At 44.7% G+C, this 7,679-nt stretch overlaps 1 pseudogene; it reads right to left on the minus strand.

Annotated features, from left to right (window-relative positions):
- Positions 1–3,028: 3,028 nt before the first annotated feature.
- LOC117475815 lies at positions 3,029–6,279 on the minus strand (annotated as a pseudogene).
- Between the last annotated feature and the right edge of the window lie 1,400 nt (positions 6,280–7,679).

Consider the following 7,679-nt stretch of genomic DNA (forward strand, 5'->3'; position numbering starts at 1 on the left):
GCACAAAGCACCAGAGGGAAACTGCTAGCCTTGATTGCCATTAACAAAGTGGGAAATGCTAAGCTAGCTTAGCACAAAAAGTGGAAGCAGGGGGAAACTGCTAGCTTAGCATCCGAAGTGGAAGAAGGAGATACTGCTAGCCTTTAGAATCTACCAGAAGATAAATATTGGGTCTGATTTCTACAATGTGACGTGTTTTAGAGTAAGGGTGTAGCGTGGGCCTTTTTATTAATGGAGTAGCAGTTGGCAGGTTCTAGTTCTTGGGTGTTCCTGTGTTAGTTACTGTATGATGTGTTCCTGTGTTAGTTACTGTATGATGTGTTCCTGTGTTAGTTACTGTATGATGTGGTCCTGTGTTAGTTACCGTATGATGTGGTCCTGTGTTAGTTACTGTATGATGTGTTCCTGTGTTAGTTACTGTATGATGTGTTCCTGTGTTAGTTACTGTATGATGTGGTCCTGTGTTAGTTGCCGTATGATGTGTTCCTGTGTTAGTTACTGTATGATGTGTTCCTGTGTTAGTTACTGTATGATGTGTTCCTGTGTTAGTTACTGTATGATGTGTTCATGTGTTAGTTACCGTATGATGTGGTCCTGTGTTAGTTACCGTATGATGTGTTCCTGTGTTAGTTACCGTATGATGTGGTCCTGTGTTAGTTACCGTATGATGTGTTCCTGTGTTAGTTACCGTATGATGTGGTCCTGTGTTAGTTTACCGTATGATGTGGTCCTGTGTTAGTTACCGTATGATGTGTTCCTGTGTTAGTTACCGTATGATGTGTTCCTGTGTTAGTTACCGTATGATGTGGTCCTGTGTTAGTTACCGTATGATGTGTTCCTGTGTTAGTTACCGTATGATGTGTTCCTGTGTTAGTTACCGTATGATGTGGTCCTGTGTTAGTTAACCGTATTGATGTGTTCCTGTGTTAGTTACCGTATGATGTGGTCCTGTGTTAGTACCGTATGATGTGTTCCTGTGTTAGTTACCGTATGATGTGGTCCTGTGTTAGTTACCGTATGATGTGGTCATGTGTTAGTTAATGTATGATGTGGTCCTGTGTTAGTTACAGTATGATGTGGTCCTGTGTTAGTTACCGTATGATGTGTTCCTGTGTGTGTTACTGTATGATGTGTTCCTGTGTTAGTTACTGTATGATGTGTTCCTGTGTTAGTTACTGTATGATGTGTTCCTGTGTTAGTTACTGTATGATGTGTTCCTGTGTTAGTTACCGTATGATGTGGTCCTGTGTTAGTTACCGTATGATGTGGTCCTGTGTTAGTTACCGTATGATGTGTTCCTGTGTTAGTTACCGTATGATGTGTTCATGTGTTAGTTACTGTATGATGTGGTCCTGTGTTAGTTACCGTATGATGTGTTCCTGTGTTAGTTACCGTATGATGTGTTCATGTGTTAGTTACCGTATGATGTGGTCCTGTGTTAGTTACCGTATGATGTGGTCCTGTGTTAGTTACCGTATGATGTGGTCCTGTGTTAGTTACCGTATGATGTGGTCCTGTGTTAGTTACCGTATGATGTGGTCCTGTGTTAGTTACCGTATGATGTGGTCCTGTGTTAGTTACCGTATGATGTGGTCCTGTGTTAGTTACCGTATGATGTGTTCCTGTGTTAGTTACCGTATGATGTGGTCCTGTGTTAGTTACCGTATGATGTGGTCCTGTGTTAGTTACCGTATGATGTGGTCCTGTGTTAGTTACCGTATGATGTGTTCCTGTGTTAGTTACCGTATGATGTGGTCCTGTGTTAGTTACCGTATGATGTGTTCCTGTGTTAGTTACCGTATGATGTGGTCCTGTGTTAGTTACCGTATGATGTGTTCCTGTGTTAGTTACCGTATGATGTGGTCCTGTGTTAGTTACCGTATGATGTGTTCCTGTGTTAGTTACCGTATGATGTGGTCCTGTGTTAGTTACAGTATGATGTGGTCCTGTGTTAGTTACCGTATGATGTGTTCCTGTGTTAGTTACCGTATGATGTGGTCCTGTGTTAGTTACCGATGATGTGGTCCTGTGTTAGTTACAGTATGATGTGGTCCTGTGTTAGTTACCGTATGATGTGTTCCTGTGTTAGTTACCGTATGATGTGGTCCTGTGTTAGTTACAGTATGATGTGGTCCTGTGTTAGTTACTGTATGATGTGTTCCTGTGTTAGTTACTGTATGATGTGGTCCTGTGTTAGTTACTGTATGATGTGTTCCTGTGTTAGTTACCGTATGATGTGGTCCTGTGTTAGTTACCGTATGATGTGGTCCTGTGTTAGTTACAGTATGATGTGTTCCTGTGTTAGTTACCGTATGATGTGGTCCTGTGTTAGTTACAGTATGATGTGGTCCTGTGTTAGTTACTGTATGATGTGGTCCTGTGTTAGTTACCGTATGATGTGTTCCTGTGTTAGTTACAGTATGATGTGTTCCTGTGTTAGTTACCGTATGATGTGTTCCTGTGTTAGTTACAGTATGATGTGGTCCTGTGTTAGTTACCATATGATGTGTTCCTGTGTTAGTTACCGTATGATGTGGTCCTGTGTTAGTTACCGTATGATGTGGTCATGTGTTAGTTACAGTATGATGTGGTCCTGTGTTAGTTACCATATGATGTGGTCCTGTGTTAGTTACCGTATTATGTGGTCCTGTGTTAGTTACAGTATGATGTGGTCATGTGTTAGTTACCGTATGATGTGGTCCTGTGTTAGTTACCGTATGATGTGGTCATGTGTTAGTTACAGTATGATGTGGTCATGTGTTAGTTACAGTATGATGTGGTCATGTGTTAGTTACAGTATGATGTGGTCATGTGTTAGTTACCGTATGATGTGGTCCTGTGTTAGTTACCGTATGATGTGGTCATGTGTTAGTTACAGTATGATGTGGTCCTGTGTTGGTTACAGTATGATGTGGTCCTGTGTGTGTAACTGTTGGCCCTCTTCTTTCTTTTTTTCTACAATTAAACATTATCTACTAATTTTGCCAACTCAGTTTCCTTTCTCTTATTTCTCTCCCGGTTATTTTATATTTTGTTACTTCCCTTTGTACCCCTAGTTTATGAGGGAACGTAACAGATGTGTTCCTGTGTTATTGTGGTTACTGTATGATGTGGTGCAGCGTGACATTGTAAAGGACTTGATGGCCGTTGTTCCAGGCGTACAGTGCTCTGTCTCGCGGGTTGTAGTCCAGCATGGACAGATGACTGTATTTGTTTGTCAGAGGAATGTCGATGTACTCGTAGGTGGAGGAGTTGGTGGAGTAGGCGTAGTACACTTTGGTTCCTCCTGAATACCCGTTAGTGACGTACAGCATCCCGCAGATCATGAAGGCCTCCCCGGCACTGCGTTTAGGATGGTTGGTGGTCCAGCTGCGGACGATCTGCAGAGTGTTTGGGTTCAACTGGCTGAGGACGATGTTTCCGGCGTTCTGGTTAGTGGCGTAGACGGCCCAGAGCCCCCCTTCGTCCACCATGAGGTCGATGTCAGAGTGCCCCCCCCAGGCGTAATGGTACATGTTGTTGTAGCCGGCGAAGTCAAGCTGCCGGGAGCGGCTGATGAGCGACGTGCTGAAGTCGAACTTGATGATGGTGTGACTCTGGAACTTGTTGAAGTAGATGGAGCCGTTGTACACCACCTGGCCGGTCCCTGACCACGGGTGAGGCAGGCGGTGCGACGTGAAGTTATCCGTCGTCATGAAGTCGTACATCGAGGGGTACTCCCGGACGAAGCGGTTGTTGTGATAACCGTCCATGTACCACACCTACGGAAGAAACCAAACCCGAGAAAGGTGTTATGACTTCATATTTAATACATTATGATTTCATATTTTATATACTGATTTCCTATTTCTAATTATGATCTTATATTGATTAGGATTTAAATATATATATATATATATATATATATATATTATAATTTCATATTTACTTTACTATGATTTAATATTATATCATATATATAATATAATATGATATAATATGCATATCCACTATGGGAAAACAGTACCTTAGTCTGTCTACACAACAAACCACGATTTAAATCCAAGCAGCAGATAGTCCTAAACCATTGCATCCTACATTTCCCACAATGCACCTGAATGGTGTATTTCATTAAAGTAGACCCAAATACCAACAGATCAACTCTCCTATCAGTGTTCTGCAACCGTCCAGCATGTGGACGTATTCGCAGCTGGATGATGTTGTGTTGTTATTGTGAGATTGTGCTGTTGACGTTGTGTTGTTGTTGTTGTGACATTGTGTTGTTGTTGTTGTTGTGACACTGTGTTGTTGTTGTTGTCGTGACATTGTGTTGTTATTGTCGTGACGTTTTTGTTGTTGTGACATTGTGTTGTTATTGTCGTGACGTTTTTGTTGTTGTGACATTGTGTTGTTGACGTTGTGTTGTTGTTGTTGTGACATTGTGTTGTTGTTGTTGTGACACTGTGTTGTTGTTGTTGTTGTGACATTGTGTTGTTATTGTCGTGACGTTTTAGTTGTTGTGACATTGTGTTGTTATTGTCGTGACATTGGGCCTTTCTCATTTCTCTAATTTCCCCTCCTCGACTCCTCAACTCCTCGCCTCCTCGCCTCCTCGCCTCCTCGGTCCTCCGGTAGTGACCCGGAAATGGATTTCAGTGTGCCCGTAATTTCATTTCCTCATTGTAGCGACCAGAGAGGGGAGAGGGGGGGGGGGATATATCCAGTCTCTGATAGTGTTACGTTATTATGAGAGTGCTCATACTTTTTTGAAATTGTACATATTTATATAAATATATATATACCTATATATATATATGTGTGTATATGTCTGCATCTGTAGCCTGTAATTGTCTCATTATACCGCACTGTGAATGAATCAAAGTAAATATATAAGTCATCATGAACACATCTGTCCATCAGACAGAGGGCTGCTGTGCCTCCTGTCATCATTAATGGACGTCTCTTTAAAATGACCGCTCAGAGGAGAGGAGTTCTCATTTCTCTAACCGCCTGCTGCTTCCCCTCCTCTCTCCTCGGCTCCCCTCCTCTCTCCTCGGCTCCCCTCCTCTCTCCTCGGTTCCCCTCCTCTCTCCTCGGTTCCCCTCCTCGACTCCTCCGCTCGCATCTCCTGTGGGCGGGACTAAGACACGAGGATAGGAGTCGAGGAGGGGAATTAGAGAAATGAGAAAGGACTCTAGTTTCCAGGCTGCGATTTCCCTCCTTTGGGTAGATAAATGATTACATGCATCATAACACACTAACTACACTTGTGTCTCCAGGAACCAAGTAACTGAATAAGGAGCGGTGAGTCCCCACAAACAGAAGGAGGGAAAGAATGTGAAGCCACTGTAACTGCCACTTCACCAGTGACATTTGAGAGTGCTGACGTCTACACAAAAATAACACGTTGACGTTGTGTTGTTGTCGTGACATTGTGTTGTTGTTGTTGTGACACTGTGTTGTTTTTGTCGTGACATTGTGTTGTTGTTTTCGTGACATTGTGTTGTTGTTGTCGTAACACTGTGTTGTTTTTGTATGACATTCTGTTGTTGACGTTGTGTTGTTTTTTTCGTGACGTTGTGTTGTTGTTGTTGTGACGTTGTGTTGTTGTTGTTGTTGTGACGTTGTGTTGTAGATGGGACTCACTCTGTTGTCTCCAGCTGCGGCCAGCGGGTCAGTCATCCACGATCCGAACCTGGATCCAGACGTCTTGATTGTGACTGGCTCAGAAATTCCTGTCAGCTTCCCGCAGGCTGAAAAGCAACAGGACGGCATGAACAGCTGCACACACTGATGTGTTCTCATTAGCAACGCGTTTATTAGAAATTCATGATGGACTAATGATTTGCTAAAGAGATGATTATGATGAAAAAGTAATGACTCAGAAACACTGGAGAAAGACTCCTGAGACATCACTGAATACAGGATGTTGAGAGTCAGGGCAGGAGAGTAGGGATGACCTGCGAAGGGTCCTGGATCGGACTGGACCGCTGCGGTTCGGACTGCCCAGTTTGGACTCACCCAGCTGAGCTACCCAGAAGAAGGGTTTTGGTCTGTTGGTTGTATTGTGTTTGCTCACCCAGCCTCTGCATGCAGGCCCTCAGCCGCTCCTCCAGGTCCAGGACTCGGCTGTGGACTTCCTGGTAGTCAACACCTCCCAGCTGCTCCTGCAGCGATCCCAGCAGCTCCGTCACGTTACGCCGCCTCCTCCTTAAACTGTCGCACCAGCAGAGCGTCCGCCTTGTAGGCCTCCAGGACCGGGATGAGGGGACGTAACTCCTCCATCTTAGCTTTGATGGACTGATGGACAAACAGGAGATCAATAACCGTTGGTTAACTCTCCATTCATTGTAAATGTTTCCCATAGTTCACTGCAACAAAAGGGTTTGGGTTATAGCATGGCATAACATAGCATAGCATAGCTGGAGCGGTGTGTTAGCAGAGCCGCAGAGCCTCAGCGTCAACACGTACATTCATGAAGGACAGATACAACAATCCATCACTTCAGTTAGTTCCATACAATTGAAGAAATATCAAGTGTTAGGCACTTGTGCATATTTCACATGTTATTGTCTTCATAAAGCTCATGATGCGGTGCATGCTGGGATCTTTTAGGGTACCATTACACTTCTTCTGATTTTTCTAATCTAAGATCCGCTGTGATCTAATGGACCAATGAGCATGTGTTTGGGTTTAATACATTGACAGGGATATTAGTTATAAGAAGAAAGTGCTCTTTACGTTAACACACCTCAAAGGTTTCAAATTACGGTAAAATATAATCTTAAAATGTAAACTAGTATGTATGGTCTTGGGTTTTAGTGGTACCTGGTACTGTGTGGCCCTGGGGTTAGGGTACCTGGTACTGTATGGCTCTGGGGTTTTGGGTTAGGGTACCTGGTACTGTATGGCTCTGGGGTTTGGGTTAGGGTACCTGAGTAACTGTAGGAATGGGGTTTTGGGTTAGGGTATGGCTGGTGTGGGGGGTTAGGGTACCTGGTACTGTATGGCTCTGGGGTTTTGGGTTAGGGTACCTGGTACTGTATGGCTCTGGGGTTTTGGGTTAGGGTACCTGGTGCTGTATGGCTCTGGGGTTTTGGGTAGGGTACCTGGTGCTGTTTGGCCCGGGGTCTAGGGTACCTGGTATGTATGGCCCTGGGGTTTTGGGTTAGGGTACCTGGTACTGTAATGGCCCTGGGGTTTTGGGTTAGGGTAACTGGTGGACTGTATGGCTCTTGGGGTTTTGGGTTAGGGTACCTGGTGCTGTATGGCTCTGGGGTTTTGGGTTAGGGTACCTGGTGCTGTTTGGCTCTGGGGTTTTGGGTTAGGGTACCTGGTGCTGTATGGCTCTGGGGTTTTGGGTTAGGGTAACCTGGTACTGTATGGCTCTGGGGTTTTGGGTTAGGGTACCTGGTGCTGTTTGGCTCTGGGGTTTTGGGTTAGGGTACCTGGTGCGTTTTGGCCCGGGGTTAGGGTACCTGGTACTGTATGGCCGGGGTTTTGGGTTAGGGTACCTGGTACGGTATGGCCCTGGGGTTTGGGTTAGGGTACCTGGTACTGTATGGCTGGGGTTTTGGGTTAGGGTACCTGGTACTGTATGGCCCTGGGTTGGTTAGGGTACCTGGTACTGTATGGCTCTGGGGTTTTGGGTTAGGGTACCTGGTACTGTATGGCTATGGGGTTTTGGGTTAGGGTACCTG

Source organism: Trematomus bernacchii, unplaced genomic scaffold, assembly GCF_902827165.1.
Source record: "Trematomus bernacchii unplaced genomic scaffold, fTreBer1.1, whole genome shotgun sequence".
In the NCBI taxonomy this organism is placed as follows: domain Eukaryota; kingdom Metazoa; phylum Chordata; class Actinopteri; order Perciformes; family Nototheniidae; genus Trematomus; species Trematomus bernacchii.